Source organism: Macrobrachium nipponense, chromosome 15, assembly GCF_015104395.2.
Source record: "Macrobrachium nipponense isolate FS-2020 chromosome 15, ASM1510439v2, whole genome shotgun sequence".
In the NCBI taxonomy this organism is placed as follows: Eukaryota; Metazoa; Arthropoda; class Malacostraca; order Decapoda; family Palaemonidae; genus Macrobrachium; species Macrobrachium nipponense.
In genome coordinates, this window is record NC_087208.1 from 60,095,082 (window position 1) to 60,119,154 (window position 24,073).

At 43.5% G+C, this 24,073-nt stretch overlaps 1 protein-coding gene across 3 annotated transcripts in view; it reads right to left on the reverse strand.

Moving 5' to 3' along the window:
• LOC135194997 (ATP-dependent RNA helicase DDX51-like) overlaps nt 1–19,499 on the reverse strand; it is an 87,648-nt gene extending 68,149 nt beyond the window's left edge. The window contains exon 1 of one of the 3 annotated variants that reach the window (XM_064221266.1): nt 19,313–19,499. The gene's annotated coding sequence lies outside the window, so the exon portion shown is untranslated. Of the gene's footprint in view, nt 1–19,200 lie in introns of all 3 variants that reach the window. The other 2 variants (XM_064221265.1, XM_064221264.1) reach the window with 2 other exon arrangements.
• Between the last annotated feature and the right edge of the window lie 4,574 nt (nt 19,500–24,073).

Genomic DNA, 24,073 nt, shown 5'->3' on the forward strand with positions numbered 1-24,073 from the left:
TTCTGAATTGGCCCTTATCAGCCAATCGTCGAGGTACATGGATATCCTCACCCCTTTCAAATGAAGCCATTGAGCTACGTTTCTCAAGATCCCCGTGAACACTTGAGGGGCCGTCGAGAGGCCGAAACACAGAGCCCTGAACTGAAAATTTTCCCCCCCCACCCCCCCATCATGAATCTGAGAAACTTCCTCGAGGAAGGATGGATCCAAGGAAAACCATACAGTCCCCTGGACGAAGTGCTGCCAGCACTGATGAAGGTGTTTCCATCGTGAACTACTTCTTTTCTACAAAGAAGTTCAGGGCGCTTACATCCAACACCGGTCTCCATCCCCCTGAGGACTTCGGAACTAGGAAAAGGCGGTTGTAGAAGCCTGATGAACGATGGTCTGTCACTAGTTCGATAGCCTCCTTCTCCAGCATCTGTTCTACTGCTAGATGGAGAGCTTGATTCATGATGGGGTCTCTGTACCTGGCCAGTCAACTCCCTTGGGGTGGTCGTCAAGGGAGGTCTTGTGACGAAAAGGGATGAGGTAACCTCTCCTCAAAATTGAAAGGGTCCAAGGATCCAGCACCTTTCTGGGCCCAGACTTCCGCAAATACCTAAGAGTCTGGCGCCCACCGTGTTTGAAGGACTTGCAAGTTATTTGGGGGCTTTGACTGACTTGGCGAAAGTCTTACCTCTTCTTGAAGGCCTACGACCTCTAAACGTAGAGGTTCTGGAGGAAGAAGCCCCTCGAAAGGGTTCTCGAGCACTTGACTTCTCCTTCTTAGCCTTGGTAGGGAAGGAAGGGCGGAGGTTTTTTCTTGCCGACTGGGCCAAAAGGTCCTGGGTGGCTTTAGCGAAAGCGATACTAGAAATGTCCTGAACTAGATGTTTAGGGAACAACTGAGCGGACAGAGGAGCAAACAGCAAAGAAGACCTCTGGGCGTGGGAGACAGACTTCGTTAAGAAAGAACAATAAACGGACCTCTTCTTCACGATCCCGGCCCCATACAGGGAGGCGATTTCACTCGCTCCGTCTCTTACAGACTTGTCCATACAAGACAAAACACACATGAGATCCTCCGGAGAAAAAGACTCTGGCACTTCAATCTTCTTGGCCAGGACTCCCAACGTCCAATCAAGGAAGTTAAAGACCTCCAGCACTCTGAACATGCCTTTCAGCATGTGGTCTACTTCATTCATTGCCCAAGTCGTCTTTGCAGAGTTAAGGGCAGCTCTCCTCGTGGAATCTACCAGCGCCGAAAAATCCGAATCAGCCGAAGACGGTAGACCCAATCCCAAGGACTCTCCTATTTCGTACCAGAAACCAGCGCGTCCTGATAACTTCGAAGGAGGGAAAGCAAACATCGTTTTCCCTGCTTCTTCTTTGGAAGCCATCCATGAACCAAAACTCCTCAGTGCCTTCTTCATCGAAAGAGTTGGCTTCATCCTCACACAAGAAGAACTCTTCGCTGTCTTCGCCGTTGAAAAAAGTGAGTGAGGAGAAGGAGGAGCCGTAGGAGTAAGGGAATCCCCAAATACTTGCAAGAGCAGCTCTGTAAGCTTCTTGTAAGAAGACACAGCAGTAAAAGTGTTCGGTTCCTCATCAGAACCGTCTAGTACGTCTTGTCGAGGAGAACGCGGAAGATCCTTAGGTGACGAAGGGGTCCTAGTACGAGCTGAGCGTGAGGTTGGAGAGCGCCCTCTCGAAGAAGAGCTCAAATCCACAGGAGAACGATGAGAAGATCTGGATTGTCTACAATGAGACTCCCTCTTCGAGGTAGACGGAATCTCAGCTGAAGGAGAGGTAGGGCTCCTACCCAGAGAAGACCTGGATACATCCACAGGACGCTTACGAGGAGGCGAGCGCCTACCAGACTCTGTGCGCCTATCCTGAGGCGAGCGGCTGCCAGGAGAAGAGCGCCTATCGGGAGCAGAGCGCCTGCGCGGCTCTCTATTCTTGTCCAGTTGAGCACGATCAACGGAAGTTCGACTGGAAGGAGAAAAGCGCCTACTAGGAGAAGGCTGCTTGCGAGACTCTTGACCTCTGACAAGAGGATAACAATCAGGAGAAGGGCGCTTCAAAGCTAACGAGCGCCTATCTGGAGAAGGGCGCTTGCGAGGTTCTTGGTGCCTACCAAGAGACGAACGGTCAGGAGTAGTGCGTCTAGAAGAGGGAGAGCGCCTACACGGAGAAGGGCGCTTAAAAGACTCTTGTTGTCTGCCCTGAGGAGAATAATCAGGAGTAGGACGCCTTAAAAGCGACGAGCGCCTACTAGGAGATCGACGTGCAGTAGGCTTTTGGCGCCTGCCTTGCGGGGAGTGGCTAACAGCTGGACGCCTATCAGGCGCACGGCTCCTACCAGACTCTTGACGTCTGTAGGGAAAGAAGTCACGATCAGGAGAAAAACGTCTATCCGAAACTCGAGGAGAGCGACATCCGGAAGAAGAACGCCTACTTGTAGAAGGGCGCCTTCTAGGTTCTTGAGGCTGCTGAGGAGAAGTCCCACGCGAGGGAGTCGAAGAAATAGCGTGATGTGCAGGCGCAGAGCGCTTACCGGAAGCGGGAATCCAATCTGGAGAAAAAACTTCTTTCTCCATAGAGCGTCCGACCAATGTTTGGCGCCTTGAAGCCGAAAGAGAGCCAGGAGAGCGGGGGCGCTCATGTGAGCCCCTACCTTCACACGCCTAGATCTCTTGATCGGAAGAGAAACGTCTTTCTTCCTACGCGATCTAAAGGCTAGAGAGTCTGCCAGCGCCGTGATCTGAGCTTGAAGTCCCGCAAGAACTCTAGTAGGCGAATCTTGCTGTTCTTCCTCGGAACCGGGCGCAGAACGAGGGGCGCGAGAAGAAGAACGATCGCAGGATCTCTTGGGTTTCTTCGCCTCCAACGACGATTCTTCCGGGAAAACCTCCGGACTAGAAGCCAAAGGACTGCAGGGAGCCTTCCAAGCCCTCTTCAATGGGTGCGACGCATCCGGGGAGTTCCAACCTCTCTTCGGAGAGGGAGACGACGAAGAGGAGAAGCATTGGCGTAGGAGCTCCTTCTTGTAGCGATCCGAGGCAGCTGGAAGCGTAACTTCAGGATCTGCCGAGGGGACGCCTGACTGGTGGGGGTTCTCCCTAGCCCTCTTGCGGCTTTCGACTTTCCTACTCCACTGGAACTGGGAGTCTGGAAGAGATCTAGGCCTAGAGGCACTAAGGAGCCGGTCAGACGCACCCTCCACAACACTGGGGACACTGCACTGATCACTAACACTCTCCTTACCTTCCAACTGACGAATCTTACTGATCCATCTAGATAGAATCGTGGCTCTTAAAAGCCGCCGCCTCCGAAGACGAAATCTTCGGCTTCGGTGCGGGGAGCAGGGGCTGCAACTTGGAGAGAAGGTTCTACTTCTACATTAGTATTAGGATCCACATCCAACTCACTCATTCTAGACCTACTAGAACTTCTAGAGGAAGCCTTACGTACTCTATCACGTTCCAACTTCCTAACATAAGAAGAGAGAGCCTTATATTCTTCTTCATTCAACACCTTACATTCACTACAAGGGTTAGCAAAAGAACATTCATTCCCCCTGCATTTCATGCAAACCGTGTGAAGGTCAACCGAAGCTTTCGGCAACCTCACCTTACATCCTTCAATCACACAAACCCTAAACAAAACAGAAGTTTTAGCTACTGAATCTAGGTCAGACATTGTTAAAGAAAATACAAATCAAAATCAAAACGGTCCACAATTAGCGTATGCCAAGCCAAACAGAGCGAATACGTCACCAAAAGAAGTCCAAATTAACTCCAGACAAGCGAGAATCGAAAAACTATCGAGAGGAACCGACAACAGTTGTTATCGTTCCCGCGACAGAGAAAAATCTGACAAGCAAGGGGGATTGGTTCGTACACCCGCCACCAGCGGTAAGGTAGACCACCTGACCTACCTGTCGCATGTGCCGCGAGAGATTTGAAATTCTGTCGGGAACGTCGGAGACTATAGCTAAGTATATATCTGCCAGGGAAGTTCATGTACAAAAAAACAAAAAAATGATAGTCCATAGTCTATCGTCAACATAAACATAGGTATAAACATACTCAAGCAGCCTAAATATAAAGGGGCAAATATTATGGTTGCCGACCAGCAGGAACCAGGCTGCAGTAGAAATATGATATTGTTATTGTACAATAAAGTTTCATACATACTTACCTGGCAGATATATACTTAGCTATAGACTCCGTCGTCCCCGACAGAAATTCAAATTTCGCGCACACACTACAGGTAGTCAGGTGATCCGCGCCTGCCGCTGGGTGGCAGGAATAGGAAACTATTACCGTTTTAAGCCAGATTTTTCTCTTCCACCTGTCTCCTGAGGGGAGGTTGGGTGGGCCATACGATCGTATATATCTGCCAGGTAAGTATGTATGAAACTTTATTGTACAATAACAATATCATTTTCATACATTCAACTTCCCTGTCAGATATATACTTAGCTGATTGGCACCTTTGGCGGAGGGCAAGAGACAGCTAATTACTGACCTAATAGGTAAACAACATATGTTGTATGGTAATACAAGTTAATTAATAATACCCTAGTTCCTACCTGTTTAGGCGGAAGATTTCTTAGCTTGTGCTGAGAAGTCTGCTTCGCCTCAAAAGCTTCAGCGAGGGTGTGCCCTATGGCTGAGAACTCTTGAAAAGGACTGTCAATGGGGTCTTATCCACTTACTCAACAGAACCTAATGGCAATTGTCACTGGAGTCTTATTCACTTACATGACAATATACCTATGCCTCTTGCATATAAAGGAGTAAAATACTGATCCCGATCACCCGATCCTAACCGTGGATTAGTAAATATGATTGAAAGGCGTATCCCCAAAACACCTTTCAAACAACCTAAAAAACTCAACTCCAATAATTTTTAAATCACAGTATAAAATATAAGGACAAAAAAAATTAATATTAAGGATCAGTCTTCTCTCCTTTCCCAGCACTGTATCCGCTGATACATAGGGCCCTAGAGAGAAGCATTTCTCATATGTCACCCTCTCACATCTTAAGTAATGTGAGGCGAACACGAGTTACATCTCCAATACGTGGTCGCTAAGATGTTCTTCATTGACATGTTCTTGTTGAACGACAATGATGTAGCGACTGCACGTACTTCGTGTACTTTTACCCTTAAGGTCTTATATGCCTCACTATCACAGCTCATGTGGGCTTCAGTTATGATGCTCCTAACAAAAAATGCTAAGGCATTCTTTGACATAGCTCTTCTAGGGTCTTTAACTGCACACCATAAAGTTTGATTGCAACCCTGCAACTGCTTCTTCTTCTGCAGGTAAAACTTCAAAGTTCTCACAGGACATAAAGTTCTTTCCATTTCATTCCAACTAATTGAGAAAAGCCTTTTACTTCAAAAGTCCTAGGCCAAGGTCTCGAGGGGTTTTTCATTTTTAGCTAGAAATAAAGGTTTAAAGGACAATACACGCTGAATCCTTCTTAAAACCCACTCTAGAGTCAAGCGCTTGCAGCTCACTCACTCTTTTCGCAATGGCGAGAGCTATTAAGAAAATGCATTTTCTAGTCAAGAAGTCCCGGAAAGTAGCTTTATCGGGAGTTCAAATCTCTCCGACATAAGATATTTGAGAACCACATCCAGATTCCAACTAGGGTGAGAGAAGTTCTTAATTTTGTAGTTTCATATGATCTAATTAAACCATGTAGATCTTTGTTATTTCTCTATGTTCAGGCCCCTATTCCTGAACACAGCTGATAACATGCTCTTATAACCTTTAATGGTTGACACTGCCAGATGAGATTCTTCTCGTAAAAACAAAAGAAAATCAGCAATTTCGGTCACAGAGGTATCGGAGGAGGACAGCTTCTTTGCCTTACACCATCTACGGAAAACTTCCCACTTCGATTGGTATATCCGCATGGTTGAGGGCCTTGCTCCAGCAATTGCTTTTGCCGCTTTGCGAGAAAAGCCTCTCGCTCTGGCCAGTCTTTCGATAGTCGAAAGGCAGTCAGAGCGAGAGCGTGGATATTTTTGTGATACTCTCGAAGTGGGGTTGTTTGAGCAGATCTGTCCTTTCGGGAAGAGATCTGGGGAAGTCCACTATCCATTCCTGTACCTCTGTGAACCATTCTCTTGCAGGCCAATAAGGAGCGATCAATGTCATCCTCATTCCCTCCGAGGACACGAACTTTCTCATTTACTTCCCCCAGCATCTTGAATGGGGGAAACACATAAGCGTCTATGCCCTTCCAATCCATGAGCATGGCATCTATGGATAGGGCTCTGGGATCGTCCCCCAACGAGCAAAAGTTCTCCATCCTCCTGGATAGGAATGTTGCAAACAGGTCCACTTGAGGCTTCCCCAAAGAGACCATAGTTGCTGGCAGACTTGTGAATGAAGGGTCCACTCTGTTGGAAGGACCTGGTTTTTCCTGCTCAATCTGTCTGCTCTTATATTCTTCCCTCCTTGAACAAACCTCGTCAGGAGTCGAATCCCTCTTTCTTCTGCCCATATCAACAGATCCTTGCTAGTTGGTAAAGGGAGAGAAAGAGTGTGTCCCCCTTGTTTTCTTATATAAGCCAGAGCCGTGGTGTTGTCCGAGTTGACTTGGACCACCACGCCTCTGACTTCGTTTCTCGAAAAACTGTGCAGTGCTAAGTGCACTGCTAAGGAGTTCCTTTGCATTTTATGTGCCAAGGCCCTCTGTTTTTCTTCGTTACCAAACTGCCTGACACTTCCTTCGGTCCCTAGTGTTGCTCCCCACCCCAGTGTCCGCAAAGCGTCTGAGAAAATAACACTTAAGGGTTGAGGGGTTCTGAAGGGCCAAGGACACTCCTTCAGTTTTTCTCTCAAGTTGGTTCTAAATACCACCTCGGTAAGTGGTTTTTGATACTCTCTCCTATAGGAAAGGTTAATCCAAAAGCATCTCCTTTTCTTCTGTTTATCCAACTCCTTCTGAGGATGGAACTGCAAGGGTCTCATGATTGCAGGTCTCCCTAAGAAGAGATGAAACTGCTCCAGCGTAGGAAAGAGTGCCCCAGTAAGACTGAGGCCATTCCCCTCGCTGAGCTTCGTTCTTTCTCTGGAAGACCGAAGATTTTTTTTCCAACCCTTTCGGAGATTTTTGTTTTCCTGGGATGGAATAAGCGCTCGAAAACCCCGCCGAGAAATCCATCCGAATCCCCAGATAAGGACGATAGTTCTGACTTGGGGGATTAGGTGTGAGACTTCTCGAGGTTTAGCAAGCAATCCGAAGAGATCTGGTCAATTGAAGAGAGCTATCTCCAAGTCCTCCAAGCACGTTTTGTCTTGTCTGCGCTCTTCCTTTATAAAGCCAAGCGTCTTAGGTAAAGAGCTATCCTCACCCCTTTCAGATTCGTTAGCCATCTTGCCTTACGTTTTCTCATCAACGCCTGTAAACATATGAGGAGCCGGTCAGAAGAGGGCCGAAAAACAACAAAGCCCTGAAACTGATAAATCCTTCCCTGGCACCTCAATGAAGTTTCGAAGATTAATTTCTTCGACGAATGATGCAAGGGGGACGTGAAAGTATGCATTCTTGCAAGGTCGAGGGAGACCATCCAATTCCTCGGACGGGAGAGCAGAGAAGAACCTGAGTTGGATAGGTTCTCCATGGAGAACTTTGTCTTCTCCACAAAGCGAATTCAATGCACTCAACGTTCCAAGGACCGGCCCCTCCAACCCCCCCGAGGCTTTCGGACAACCAAAAAAATAGGCGATTTGTAAAAAACCTCGTCGGGATGTGCGGATCCTGTACTACCTCGATGGCCCTCCCTCTCCAACATTTGCCTGCAACCAACCCAAGAAGGATCTCTCTTCTTTACAGGGTCTTTATGTTCTCTGCCTGAACAGCTCCCTCGGAGTCCAGTCGTCAATGGAGGGTTCTGTTCTTGAAGGGGAATGTGGTATCCTTTCCCTCAGCCACTTGTAGAGACCAAGACTTCTGCTTTTCATTGAAGCCCATGCTTCCGAGAATCCCAGAAGAGATCTGGCCCCCTACTGGGTGATTGGATGGGACTCGGAAATCCTTCAATTTTGCGGTTCTTTCCTTTGGAACCTCTAAGGAAGATCTTCCTCTTTTCTCTCCTCCTCTCTTCCTTTGGGGCTCGGCTTAAAAAGCTGTACCTCGAAAGGGCGTGGCAGGTTCTTGGGAGTCCCTAATTCGGAGTTTACAGGAAGCAGCTGGTCCCTAGGCTTTCTTAGCAGAATGTAAAACCAGCAAATCCTGTGTTTGCCTTCTCAGGTAAGCGTATGGGAAAGTCCTTATTACAATTGAGAAGGAAACAAAGCTGTTTAGACAGAGGGGCGTATAAAAGAGAGCCCTCTTTAAATGGAGAGATGCCTTTGGTAAGAATTGAAACCAAAAGAAGCCCTTCGTCTTTAATTACTCCTGTCCCGACAAGGATTGCCACTTCAGGGCGTCGTCTGCAAACTGCCTTGTCCATTTGGCCAAAAACCAACTATTGCAAGAACTTGGTGGTCCCTCCCCCCCCTTCCCCAAAAAACTGAAAGGGTCTTGCGCTTTGTTGGTCAAAGCCCAAGGGACCAATCTCGGAAGTTTAAAAAACTTCCAAGGGACATAGGAATAATTCCCTTTAAAAGGAGAATGGTCCATTCAGGACATTGTCAGCTTGGTTTTGGCCGATGGAAGTGAGGCTCCTTGCCGAAATTTCCACCAAGGTCGAAGGAAAGTCCGCCCTCAAGCCAAAGATGAGGGAAGAGAAAGTCCCACAGAATTCCTGTGCATACAAATTCCTTTCTCTTCCCTGAAATAGCCTGGAAGGGGGACAGGAACCACAGTCCTTCCCGCCTCCCTCTATTGGTTTTAAGCCAATTTCCGGACCGACTGCCAAAGCCCTTCATTGAATATGGTCCGGTGCATCCATTCAAGAAAGAGGACGACTTCCGCAGCCTTCGTACCGAAAATAAAGGACGAGGAGAAGGAGGGGCAGCAGACTCAGAGACCTCTCCAAATTCTTTAACAAGAAGGGCTGCCTAATAATCTTATTAATCAGAAGACCGCCCCATTGTTTCCTCAAAAGAGTACGAAAACATTCCTCCATTCCGGTGGAGTTTTTATTTGGAGAAGAGTGTGCGAACGGAGGACGCCTTCTCTCGGATTGCCAAAAAACAGGGTTGTAGGCAACACCGGCTGCAAAAACCTTGACAAGGGGCTACGGTTCGCTTGGTGCCCGAAACATCGTGAGCCCTGCCAAGGGAGAGGCCGAATGTTGTTCTTTTACCTAAGGCCCTCTGTAACAAGACGACGGTTTCGCCCTGTGCGAAAAACAACTTGTTTGTCCCTAACAGCGAGTAAAGTCCTTAAATGGTCTGTTCTTTTTTTCAATGACAATTCCCTTCCGACAGGAGGCCACGATCAAGGTGTGCCGACACCTTTTAGAGACCCTGTCAGAGGAAATGATCTGAGAAAAATTCCCAATAGAGGAGCCTCCAAGTCCGCTTCAAACTCGCCGATTAATCATCCAAATTGTATTTTTCGGCCGATTGCACAATCCTTGGCGCCTGCTTTCGTGCGCTCTAAGACGCTTTACGTCTTGTTTAAGCCGCTTTCAGGCCTTTACATTGGGGCCCTTGCGGCCCCCGCGGAATGCCTTCAGGCCTCTTCAAGGCCTTTGCGCCCGTTCAGGTTGCCTCAAGGCTTCCCTTTAGGCCCCGCTTGCTTCTTCTTTCAGGCGCCTCAGGCTCTCTAGGCGCTTTGGCTTTTCCTTTGAGGCGTTCTAAGGCTCTCCAGTGCGCTCTAAATGTTTCCCATTCAAGTCGCTCTAGGCTTCTCCAGGAGTTAAATATTTCCTTTTAGCCACTCAGGCTTTTTCAGTTCGCGTTGCGCCAATCCAAAAATTTCCCTATACTTGAGGAGGCTTTACCCGCCTCATTTCAGGCGCTCAGAACTTCTTTTCGCATCGCCAAAGAGTTCCAGGAATCTTCAGGGGGTTACTTTGGCGCCTTCCTTCAAAAGGCGCTTCAGGCCATCAGCTTTTCCCCCTTTGCCGCCTCCATTCCAGGAGTTCGGTTTTCCGAAATTTCGGAGTTCCAATTTTACCTCCTCGATTCGGACATGTCAAATTGTGCCCTTTCTTTCTAGTAGAAGTTCCCTTATATATATATGTCGCCTTGATTCGTGAAACGTTGCGGCTTGACAGTTAGCATGAAGTCTTGGCTGGGCCAAGGTTCTGGCAAAAGGCGCCTCGTCCGAGGCTCTCAAAGATAGTTCTTAAAGGAGGGATCTTTTGATCGGGTGAGAAATCCTTATCCTTCCTTCTAGGCGGACAGACTTAAGGAACTCCTACTAGCGAAAAGATAAATCGGTTCTGCATATCCCTCTAACATCTTCGTAGGCTACGTCTCTCTTTCCAATCCGGAGGGGCAGGCGAGGAGCTTCTGAATATACCTTTTCTTCTCTTCTCGGAGGGATAATTCTTCGGAAATTCCAAATTAGGGCTTTTGAGTCAAATGAAGGGGAGACTGCCAAGATCTCTTCGAAAAGGTCTTCGACAAAGTAATCTGAAACTCCAATCCTTTTAGAAAGAGGAAATTCAGACGAAGAAAAAATGAATTTTTATTGTAACCCTAATATTGTTTAATCCTTACCTGAACACACGAAACTAGCCCGGCAAGTACCGCCCGAAACCAATCCATTTATTAAAAATTTACCCAAATTTCCTTGGTTAAAAATAAACGAATCAGTTTTGTTGCCAATTCTCCTGGCAAACACCATCGTTAACCTAGTTACCACACCACCGTAGTAGCCCTGCCTAACCGGGCCGGCCGGTCCCACCTGGCCCTCTCACCGTCCAATCATATCAATACTCTGGGTAATGAGAGGGAGGAGGGGGGAATCATTCAGGGTGTTTCAGGCAGCTTTATTACAATTAGTTTTACAATAACACACTTCATATTGCAAATACACCCACCCTGGAACACCTGAACTCGCCCGATTAACCAACATTAATTGGAGGTGGGGAATCAAATCTGGGCCCGGGCCTCCACTGTACTAGGTTGTCAGTCAATTATAATGAGTACTGCGGAAAGTCAGTCTTCAGGTTTCAATTTGTACCTCGTCCAAGGATAATCTCCCATGTGTGGCCTTCTAAGGCCTGCCATATGTTGGAGGGAAAAACTTCCCTTTTGCACCTCTACCCTAAGGGTCCCAAAACTCCATGAGTGCGGAAGGATACGACCTGGGTATCCTCTCAGCTGGCTATGTGCCTCACCTGAGTAGGAGGAAAAACTGAAGACCTCCCATGTGGCTTTTCCGGCCTTCCTATGTAGGAGGGGAATCCTGAAGAACCTCCCTGTGGCCTCTCTGCCTCTCATGGATTGGAAAGGGAATCCTTGAAAGACCTCCCATGTGGCTCTCGGCCTTCCCTTTTTTTCATGTATGGGAAGGGAAATTTTTTTTTTTCCTTTTTTCCCTTTGAGACCTCCATGTGCCCGTAGGCCTATCATGTAGGAGGGGAGACAACGTTGTCGGCGATCCCGTAGTGATGTCCTCTCTTGTAGTGTTGTACCTGCCTGTCCCGGTACTCTGGGGCCTGGTGGCAAAAACTTGGAAGAATACCCTTCAGATAGAAAAAAACCAGACTGTTCCCTTCTAAAATCTTTCCTAATAACTTCAAATCCTCTGATGGATATATCCATATCCCAATGAACACCTATACCATAATTCCGAATATTCGCTTCCCAAAACTCCTAATACTAACTCAGACAGCAAGATTGTTGGGTTAAAAATAGAATTTTAGGCAAAGGCCGAGTATTGGGACCTAGGAGGCTCCAAAGTTCAGCTTCTGAAGGGAAATTGAGAAAGTTGAAAAAGTTTGAAAGGAAGAAAAAACCTCTGGTTGCACAATTGAGTCCGTGTTAGGAGAGCGTGGAAAATAGAGGAGAGACCCTTATGGAGAGAATATGAAATCGGAAGTGGAGAGAGAGAGAGAGAGGAGAGACCGGAGAGATGAGAGAGAGAGAGAGAGAAACCACAATTTCGTCTAGGATAAAGAGAGAATATAAAATCAGGGAAAAGAGAGAGAGAGAGATAAAATCAGGGGAAAAGAGAGAGAGAGAGAGAGATGAGAGAAGAGAGACCTGTAGAGAGGGGAGATGAGAGAGAGAGAGAGAAATACGATCGTTTCTAATATCTCCACCTCCGCAAATTGCAGCAAGTTAAAAGGGTTTATTATCGTAAACGATCCATACTGTATAAACTTCCGTAACAGGCTTTAGAACCCAAACCGGAACGAGACCGTTTGTTGCTAATAGAGCCCCCGACTTTCCTATAACAACATCACTTTAGGTTGTATTGATCAGCGTGTCTTGACAGGTAATCGAATCCGATTTAGCCAAAACATCCGGTTATTGTATTCATTTCGCGTTTGGGACGGTAATTACCGGTATTCATGTTTATAAATGCAAGGCTGAAGCCTAATAAGGCAAAATTACGGTTCCTTTCAGGCAACCTGGACAGAAGTTTCCGAGCTTATGTTATGAATTCCAACGCCGCCGTTGGTGAAGAAATAAATAGCCAGAAGGGCTTTCATTACTGGTATGTTTTCACACAGACCCAAAAGGATTAATAACGTATATAAAGGTGTAAGGTTCCGTAATACCTATGGAAAACGAGTGAAAAACGAACGGAATTTCCTAAATTTAACGCCATTTTCCTTTAAGGAGGCTCGACGGGAAAAACTTAGCTTTCAATGGAGAAGTATCAGTCAAATTTTGGTCCTTAAATTACATGTAAGACGAACAGTATGACCTTTTTCCATAAGTTTAAGTTTATCCAGGATATTCATTAATATGCTAACTAGGACAAAAACCATTAACCGAGAACCAAGTGATATGGTGAATTGAGCCAAGGAGGAAAAAAAAAATTAAAGACTTAGCGGCATTTCCTTTTGTCTGTCTAAACCACACCTCCTTACAATAGTGGCCCTTGTTTGACGGAAGGCTTTTAGTGTAATTGTTAATTAATTGAAACCAGGTAATAAAATAATATTAAGGTAATAAATTAACTTTTTAGGCCTAATATTAATTCAGTTGTCATTGTATTGATATAGACCTGGTAATAATTTGTAACTGTAATTTGACTAAGCCTTCAATGTAAATACTTGACGGCAATAGTCTTTTGTTAAACGTATGGAATACCGTCATTTACAATACAACAGGTCATTATATCTGGACATCCTGATTATATGCCCCAAGATAGATACCTCATTTTGACTATATTAAATGTCCAACATAGTTGAAGACACGTCCTCCTTTAAAGACGTTTGACAAATTGCATTAAGTGAGAGTGTTGTTACCGTAGGTCATTTAGTCAATTCAGGCAGAGAATTGAGATGGATACGGCGACGCAAACCCGTTTATTCGTTCATCAGCCTGATTCCAGCGTTGAATGACTGCCGAGGTTTAGTGTTTATACTACGCCAATTATGATGATACACATATACAATGGATAATGCCTTTAGTCCGGACAGAATCCCGGAATCGGGTACATTTCGGTCGATACATTTCATATTACTTATCCTCAGATCGGATTCCTCGTCGTTTCAATTTAAACCTGTATTGGAATTATCCGAAAGTTCAAGAATGGCCTAAGCCTTACAGGCGTTTAGCCAATATAAAAAATAAACTACGGGATATGTTGTACCAAAGCGAATTTTACTTTTAGGTTAGGCCAGGCTACTGAAGTTATGACATACGGAATACATATCGTGAAATACTAGGCTAACCGTAGTTAATTTATTCGATTTCTTTCTTCATAATGAATATCGGTAAGTTCCCAATATGCATTGAACGGAGAAGAATTAGTGATATTAACAATTCGTATCGGTCCTTACGTAGAGGAAAGTAACCGGTAAAGACGAAGGAGCATTTTATCGAAAGACCAACCTGGCTTAAAAGCTTCTTGATGCAACGGAACTCGAAGAGGAAAAAGCCTAAAGATGCTCTAAGGACACTGGCTCTAAAAACTACTATTTTAATAGGAAAACCGACCAGAAGAAGACTGGCATTCTCTTCCTAAACTAACATATGTAGGCCTTTATTATCCCTACTCGGTCTTATATTCTGACTTAAGGTTTTATCATCCTGAGAACCACACATCGAGGGAAGGGGAATCCTGCTGCCAACATGCCTGCTCGCGCCAGGGGGGCCGGCAGATCCTCGCCTGTGGGCTTGCGGATCCCCATAAACCCCCAAGCACCGGTTTAGGGCTGGAAAAATTCTGGAACAGGGACAGGGGAGCTGGAAAAGAACGATTTAAGTAATTTCAGGGATCCCTATTGCTCGAAATCTATCCTTCCACATAATCTTGACTAAAAATCGGTAACAGGAGATTCCAATCGAGGGAAGGGAACCTTGCTGCAACACACTGCCTGCTCCGCGCCAAGGGGGGACGCGGATCCTTGCCTGTGTGGCTCTGGCGGATCCCCTAACACCCAGCACCGGGTAAAGGGCTGATTCTGGAAAACAGGCAGGGGAGCTGGAACAGAACGAGAGTAATTTCAGTTTATCACTGATTGCTCGATCTATCCTCACATAATCTTGACATTAAAACGGTAACAGAGATGTCATTACTCGATGTCAGCGCTACTCTTTTCCAAGTTCCCTCTTAAATGAGCACTGTCTCTAAGGTCTTTATCTTGAAATCTACGTTAGTCTTTCAATCTCAGTTAACTCTAATACCGAGACCTTTACCTAGGTTGAATGAACCCTTAACCATCTTTGGTCCAAGACCACTCTGGAATCATTCCAAAATTCCGGTCTTTACATTAGAAATTGTACAGCGCCTTACCAGGGATTTAAGCCATTAAGGAATGACTATCGTGTCAAATAGGGGTAACTCATCCTTTTCTTGCATTGTTGGCACAAGCGATACGTTGTTAAACCTCCGCTCGTCGTTTTCTGTGAACTGTCGTGGCCGAGGATGCAGTAGTCGGTTGTCGTAAGGCCTGTGTTGTTTCTTCCTGGTGCAGAAATCAATGTCTTAATGACCAAGGTAATTAAGAAGCAAATCCAACCGCAATCCAAAGGGATTTTGGTAACTTCGGTCACCAAATTCAATCAAATCAAAGGTTGCAAATGGAAGGCCGGGCCCCCCTCTCCCCCCCTCCAAAAGGAAGTTCGCTGTGGAATACATCTGTAAAAAAGCCACCTGCGACAACGATTTTAATGATTTGATCGTTGAGGAGAGCAGGTGGACGGCCCGTTTGAGGGCCAAGGGCTACTAGCGCGTGGGGTGGGTAACTAGGTAACCGAGGGTTGGTTAGCCAGGAGATTGGCCCAACACTGGGATCGTTTAATTTTAACCAAAGATATGGTTAAAAGTTTTAATAAATGATGGTTCGGGCTGTGGTAAGTGACCAGGGCTAGTTCGGTGTCCAGGGGGGGTTTGCCAATACACGGGGTTTCAGACGTCTTTCCAACGACCTATCCTTGGCAGGCCGGGACGGAACTACAGGGGATTCTGCCGAGGGGAAGCCCTGAAACCGGTTGGGATCTCTGAAACATCCCTGGGCGCCTTTTCGAACCAGTTTCTTCTCCCACTGGTGGTCTTGGGGAGCTTGAAAGAGGTTCGTAGGCCCTGGGAGCGAGACAGAGCCGATTCAGAAACGCACCCTCCACTTCACTGGGAACACTTTCCACTTGACACTTACCTTCCAGTTCCTTTAATTTTTTGTTCATATGCTTAAGCGAAAGCTTTCAGACTCAACAATTTCAGATGTTGAGGCTTGCCGACAGTCCGATTAAATCGGGAAGGTAAAGCTGTATGGAGGAAAACAATAGGGGTTATCAATAGGCAATATAGTCCCGCTAACTGGCTCGTTAGAGGATCCGACCTACTTACACTCTTGGAAGGGGCTCTTTTCTAGCCCTAATGCTCTCTCCAAACTTTCTTAGGTAGGAATAATTAAAAGCAACTTCCCATTCCATCCTCATTCAAATTCTTGCACTCATCAACATGTAATTCAACTTGAGAGCATACATTTCCCTCCTACAATTTTTTACAAAGTGGTGTTGGGATACCACCGAAGCTTTCGCAGTCTCAACTAAAAAGCCAATTCTCATTCCACCACTCACTATGAACGAAATCTACACGTCCAGACATTATGAAAATTCCGAAAGAATTCCAAAGCCAAAAATCCAAAAAAACAGTCCACCAATAGCGTTATTTATGCCCAAACCAAAAGAATCCAATACGTCACCCAAATAGCAGTCCAAAATCCGAATCCCCAACGGCGTAATGAAAATTGCGAAAATTCAAAGTCAGGAGGAACTAGCAACAGATGTTACTAGTTTATCCCCTGCGACAGGAGAAAAAAACAGAAAAATCTGGGCTTAAAACGGTAAATAGTTGTCCTATTCCTGCCAACCCTCAGCGGCAGGCGGGAGGGCAGGGATCAACCTGACCTATCTGTAGTGTGGTTGTCCGGCGAAACTTTGAATTTGTTTCTGTCGGGGACGGACGGAGTCTATCGCTAAGTATATTATCTGACAGGGAAAGTTGAATGTAATCTGAAACTTCCCAAGTTTTACCATTTCATTTGCATTAAGGCAAGAAAAAAAAGAGGGCAAGCTGGTGTAATGCAAGTAGCCTGAGTGAGGATTTCGAGCAGTGCTTCCTATGCTTTTACAGACAAAGTTAATGATTTTCCTTACCACAAAATAGCTTAAGCCAGTTAACATAGGGTAAACAAACTGAGCGGTGACACATCAGACTCTTCCCGAAAAAGGCTCTTGGACTAATTGCTCACTGGCATCGCCCAATTCAAGTGCTTTTTTCGGGAAGGTGACTGGCATTCCTGGAATTGGTGGGTGCTATGTTCGCCGCTCAGTTCATTTACCCTAATGGAGCGGATGAGGGAGGTAGGGGGGCAGAGGTAGCCAATGAGCAAATTCAGTTAAATTTCACATAATACAAGGTAACTATCTACTTACAACCAAGTTTGGTTCCGACCACTGGTTGTACGTCAGAATGGATGTACTAAGCGAGCCTTAGGAAAGGCCAAGGTACTGGGTAGGGTATTACTATCAACCTTTGGCTAGAGAGTGCCTATTAGTACGTAAGTAATGTACAACTCCATTATTCAACTATTACCATAAATGGGTACTTCTACTAAACAATTTTAAATCATTTATGGGGTAATAGTATATATTACGTACCCAATCAGGCATTGAAGTTTTACCCCAAGGGGTTAGGTTTCTCCCGCATTGCATGGTCAAAAGGGATATTCTTACGGTTAAATTTGTTGGCCCAATTCAGTGGTTACAGGTACAGTTAATTAAACCAAATGATTGCTGCCAGATAGGGCAGGGGTAAACTCAAATGATGCTTGCAAAATTGTGAGTGATGAGAAGTTCTTCATGAGATTGGCGCGAGGCAAGGTAAACTCAACTGGTCAACTGTCTGAAGTAAAAGGTTGTAAGTACCAAGGGTCGTAACGTCAGAGCCAGGTGTAAGGTCGGATATTATTCCTTGGAGTTCCTACAACGGACCTGCAAGGGAACATAACCGGGCAGATACGCATCCACTAGGGCTTGGGGCGTCCAATGTAATTCCGCCATGTTTAAAGTTACTGGCCAAACAGGGTTAAAAAGGCTAATTAAAGGTTGTCCGAAATAAATATTACTTAAAATCGGTGTTCAAGGAGGTTAAAAACCTGCATAGGAAACCACAACTGCCAATCGTCTAAAGGCCCGCAAGCAAAGAATAGGTAGTACTGTAGATCTACCAGAAATTCAATTAAAAATGGCAAAGGTAATTCTAGGTAATAAACTCCACAAAGACTGCAAGGAACGTTCCTGAAGAATTACGGAAGCCATTAGGGGGAATTGGGCTGTCAAATGTTTTATTGCCGCCATGTTTAGTAAACAGTCAACCCCCCCAAAAAAAAATCAATGGTAAATTTCTTAATAAGGCAACCCAATTTACTAGTAGGTCATAGGAAACTGGGAACTTTTCCAAAGAAATGCCCGAAAGCGGAAGTAAGGAGTTAATACCTAGGCTAGATCTACCACGGCAAAATCTAACCTTTCATAGAATGCTAGGCTAGGTACTACCTAGTACCTACTATATATGTCCTGACCTAAGTAGACCTGATCCCTCATTGCTAGCTAACCTGACTTCAAGTGCCATGCCTGACCTGGCTGGGGGGAATGGGGGTTTAAGTTCCCCTGGACTGAATTGAAAACTAACTAAATAGTTACTATAGGGCTTAGGTACCTTAGGCCTATAAACTCTGTTTTTTAATCATTCGTCCATCCGCCTGTGGATGTTTTTGTAAATGGGTAACACTGCGTCCCCGGGCTTTGTAGATAGTTAAGCTAGCCTTATGTGTAAGTTTTATGGTTTGTAAAGTTTTAAAAGGTAAAAAAAAAGAATATCTGGTTGTACATTTGCAACTGAAAAAGGTGTTTTTAATAATTTTTACTGTATGCGAATTTAGGTTATAACCGTTAAACTTAATAATACGAAATTTAAATAGATTAATACCTTAATGTCAACTTAATTGTAGCTGAATTATTCTAAGTAAGGCCCGGACGCTAGTGTTACCATAAAAAACAAAAACCACCACAGGCGGATGGACAGATGAAAAAAAACAGAGTACCTATAAGGCTATAGAATTTAGGCCAAAGGTCAAGCACTGGGACCTACTAAGGTAGGTATGTGGTCAATCGGTGCTGAAATTGGAATTGACAGTAGGTAGCTACCTAGGAAGGCTAACAGGTTTGACAGGTGAAACAGGAGAAAAACCTGTTGACGAGGGAGGAAATTAAGACGGAAGATACCTAATGTGAAAGGAGGTACTACAGTAAAAGGAACGAAAGGTCTATTGCAGCTAGGGGCTGAAAACACGCTGATAAAACCATTAAAAGTCAAAAAAAAAAAAAAAAAAAATGCCTAAGCCTAATGCCTACAGTACACCGCATGAGGTGCACTGACAAGCACCAGGTACCCCATACCGGATACTTTAGACTGGAACCCCGCAAGAGCTACTAGCATAGGTAGGTATAACAGAAAATTAGGTAGCTAACTAAGGCTAGGTAAGTAGGTAAACCTAGGTTACCTAAGGGTTACCAAATACTAGTAGGTACTACCTAGTAGGTACACCTTAAGCTACCACTAAACTAGCTAATCCACTTATATAAGATCTACTTACTTTAAACTAATGAGTATAATTTCCTTATCAATATATTTTTAATAACTGTCTTACTAAATTACTGTTTATCAACGTAAATAGGTAGTACAACTGATTTAGCCTATTTACTTGCTTCACGTGGAGAACGGTTTGTTTTGAACAGATGGCTCCCTTTTGAGTTTTGACACATGCGAGGGATGCGACGATCCTCTTGAGAATCTTGACTGGGAATTCAGGACTCGAAGTTAAGAAAACCTTCTCTTTACTTCCACATATCTTCAGAAATTAAGGAAATGTATTTTCACATTATGAGCTCACTGAAAGTAAGAATGGGAACGAATCACAACTGTGCATAAGCGTATAGCTATTCTGGCATTTCAAACTATGTACTTAACTTTAGTGAGTTAACAGAAGGGTTAGATTAGCAAGCTGAATAATTACTTGCTGTGCGAAATGTAATAAAAGGACAACTTCTGAATTACAACGAATATTTGACAGTATTTCTAAAGTATCCTCATTCCTTACACCGCCAAGCTGATATCAGTTTGAACTTTGAGGGCTAATGAAAATACTTAATGGGAGATAATGAGTAATGAGGTCTTTTCTTTACTGTGTAAAATGTTGTACGCCCAGAAAGAGTAATTGGATGCGGGGTCGATCACATCTGGCTTTCAGTCTCTCTACCTCAAAATAGCCTCACAAGTATGGTTCAGATTAAAATGTATACCAGGTGTTTTGCTTGGAGCATGTTATGTCCCTCCTGGCCGCATTCCGAGTATTTTCAGTTTAAGCCAATTAGCCAATAAGTAAAATCCAAGAAAAAGATTAAAAAATGTAGTGAATGTAGTAATGGATGTATTGTAATGGGTGGATATGGAATTCCCAAGGTTGGGAGGGAACTTCCATTAGAGAGCTCACAGAAACGAGTTAGGCCTAGTTGATTGATTCGTACCCCTTTATAATATCAGAATCCACGATACCCAACACCCAACCCAATGAACAATGCTGTAGCTATATTTGGTTTTGTGTTTTGTCTGGTTAAATTAAAATCTAAAAACACTTATTCTTATTACGGAAGAGCAGAAAGACCTTTCGAAGAGGGAGAGAATGGATTTCTGAAAATTGACACATGTAATCGTAATCAAAGAAGCGCTGGTTAAGTTTAACTCCACCGATTTTGTTCAATGTAAATTGATAATGATTTAGTTTAACCTCATCAGATTCATGCTCCTATTTCAATTGTGTTGCAACCTCCTTCCGTCTCTCTTGAGTCGATTAAGTTACGAAGCATTCAGAGTTGGGCAATAGCATTGGAGCGGAGTATAGTGACATATCCAACGACGTTCAATCGAACCTTGACCTAAACGGCGTCAATTCAGTTTTCAAAAAGATAGGGACGGTGATGTGTTTCTGTACTAAGCTTAGTGGCCAACAGAGTAGCGCTAGCATAAGAGAATGAGGATATAAGATTTGTCAGCCTTACGCCTTAGCAAAATACTCTATTATGATTGTGCCTCCCACTGGTGTAGCTATCTTCATGAAGAATTCCTGAAGGAACATTTTAATAAATAATGGCCCAGAGTAGATGGGCATAGATTGTTGGAGATGGAAAAATGGATCAGGTTCGGAATCTGGGGGGAATGCAATTGATTGGAAAGGTCTAAATCATAGAGGACCCAACCAAGTAATTCAGACTCTAAGCCGAGTGATGAGCAATTCAAAGAATATTTTGAGCAAATATTTAACCCTCCTAATGTAGGCAGTCTTAATATAGACGATTTTCATTCAGATGTAACTATACCTGTATTGGACGATCCAATTACTCCAGCTGAGGTACAGGCTCAGGTAAAAAGGTTAAATCCCAATAAAGCATGGACCTGACGGTCTACCCCCAGGTTTGTTCAAAATGTTACCGTTTGAGTGGATCATGCTAATTGCTACATTATTTAATAATCTGTTTTTGTCTTGTTCTTACCCATTAAGTTGGATAGCAGCAAAGATGCATACAATATTCAAACGAAGAAGTAGGGCTTCTCCAGGTAATTACAGGGGCATAATGTAATTAATAGTATAGCTAAGATTTACGATATGGTCTTATGTGCTCGTCTTAGTGGTTTAAGCCGTGTAGGGAGCAAGAAGGAAGTCAAGCGGGGAGGGGATGTGTAGAGCAAATAGTAACTTTGAGGCTATTGGTGGACGTAGCTAGGAGGAAGAAATTGAAGCTTTTTGTAACCTTTGTTGATTTAGAAGAGCTGATGATTGTGTACCTAGACATAAGTTATTTTCTGTGCTAAAACGAATGGGTATGTGGGATGACTATGCTTTTAGCATTGGTGGCTGTATATCGTTGCACAAAAAGTGTGATTGATACCTCTCTCCTTGCTGCTACTGTTGGTGTGCGCCAAGGCTCACCTACCTCATGTATTTTATTTGTTTTATATGTAAATGACATGATACAAATGATAAAACGTAATTGCCCTTTGGATGGTTTTCTTGCTTGGTTGCATATTATGGTCATGATGGATGACACTGTCCTATCTACTACAAAGGATGGTATGCAATCATAAAATAAGGATTTTGTATGAATTTTGTCATTCCTATGGGATGATTATTAATGACAGTAAAACTAAATTTATGGTGATTAATGGTACTAGGGAAGACACAGAACCCATTATATGTAATTCTGATGTGATTAGTTACTGTAATCAGTACATTTATCTAGGCAGTCCTTTTACGGATGATGGTTCTCCCACAACAGCTATCAAGCAGCATGCAATAAGTAAAATGTGTCATACTCTGAAATTTATTTCATTTATAAGTAGAAACAATGATGTGCCATTTTTAGTTAAGAAAAAAAAATTTTTGATGCTGCTATTATGTCAACTATATTATATTCATGTGAGTCATGGCTAAATGGTGATATTAAACCCATCGAAAAGCAATATAAAAGGTGTATTAAACAACTTTTGGGGGTCAGAAAAACTACTAATAATGACGTATGTATGGTAGAACTGGGACTTCCGCCGATGAGGGCATTAATAAAATCGAGGCAAAGAAGATTCTTCAAAAAGATGTGGCTTGAAAGGAATAATATGGATGATGACCCTTTAATTCACGCCATGCGAATATTGATGAACTATAATGACTCTGTTTCGAGGTATATACGAAACCTTATCTCTAATAATACTGATGATATCGAGGAAGGAAAATGTGAACTGCAATTAAAGGTCAAAAACTCCAATTCCAATAGGACTGTGTTCTATAAAACTGTTAACCCAGATTTAGTCGTTCATGACATTTATACAAACCAATTAAGACTAATGAAATAGAACGTGTATCATGGACAAGAATGCGGTTGAGTGCTCATTCATTGGCAGTTGAGACAGGTCGGTGGAACAGAAGAGGTAGGGGCCGTCTGCCGATGGATGAGAGGTTGTGTTCATGCGGTGACGTCCAGACAGAGACTCATGTCATTGAAAATTGTCCACTTTCGTTACAGATCAGGCAGACGTATAACGTTACCACAGCTTTAGACTTGCTAGTAACCAGAACCGATTATAATGTAGTATGTAAAATTGTACATAAGCTTCTTTCCTTGTATTGAATGTAACACGTTATTATAATGTGTAAAATGTAATTACAGGAACTTGTTGATGGCGTATGATTAAATTGGTTTTGTTTTAGTTTTAGTATTATTATGTGTAATTGAAATTCATTTAGTGTGTATAAGAGATTGTACAAAATCTACTGTACTTAATTTTGTAATTTGGACAAAATACTCTTTTGTAAAATTCATATTATTTTGTATTGTGGTCAATAAAATATCTATCTATCTATCTATCTATCTTATATCCACTATAGAATCCCGCTTTTATGTCCAGCGGAAGAGTTGGTGCATTTGTTTCGTTAATTTAGCGTTTCCGAAACAATCTATGGAGCATTGAAATTCACGTAATGGTTGGTATTACCTATGACATTGACGCAAAAAAGTTTTACTGTTTGTATTTTACCAAGAGCTTTTGTAAAGGGTGTGTTATGCCTCTGTGGTTATTTAATATCTTCGCGAATGGAGTAATTAGAGAGGAAATAAGAACAGTGGATGTTGGGGCAAAGTTATGTGAAAGAAACTGGGATGTCAACGGAGCGTGGAATGATGGCTGATTGCAGAAGATACGATGCCGATATATGATAGTGGACAAAATCTGCAGAAACTATTGAAAGACTTTGAAGCGTTTGCAGGATAAGAAAGCTAAGAGTAGATATAAAGCTATGATGATATAGGGAAACAAGTTGGAGAAGTGAGTGTTAAAATGGATGGTGGCAAAATATAAACTGTTGATTTATATAGGCGTAGCATATGATGGTATGGTGATAGGTGTATTGGCGTAGCATATGATGGTATGGTGATAGGTGTAGTACCATAGCATAGGCGAGGCAAGAAGCATAACAAGTTGGGCGCAAGTGATAAGGAGAGATATATAGAAGAGTCTACGAGAGTCCGAAGTTGAAATGAATGAAGTTGTGTAGCTAACTCTCCTTCATGGAAGTTAAGTGTGGGCGCTGAATGTAACGCAAAGAAAACAATTGAAAGCTGTAGTGATGAACTGTTTTTTGTAGTATATGGCAAAAAAGTAAAAAAATTGATGGGTTAAAATTTTCTGAAATATTTCGATCAAGTAGAAAGAATGGGGAATGACAAGTTGGTGAAAGTACGGAAAAAAATTGAAAATTTTAGGGGAAAGAAGAAGACCAGAAAGAATTGGATAAATGGAATATAAAAGGGTAATTAAGGTCCCCAACATACAGGAAGTGAGATAGTACAGTTAACGTTTAAGATATATTATATTGATATATAATAATATTATATATATATAGATATTATATATAATAATTA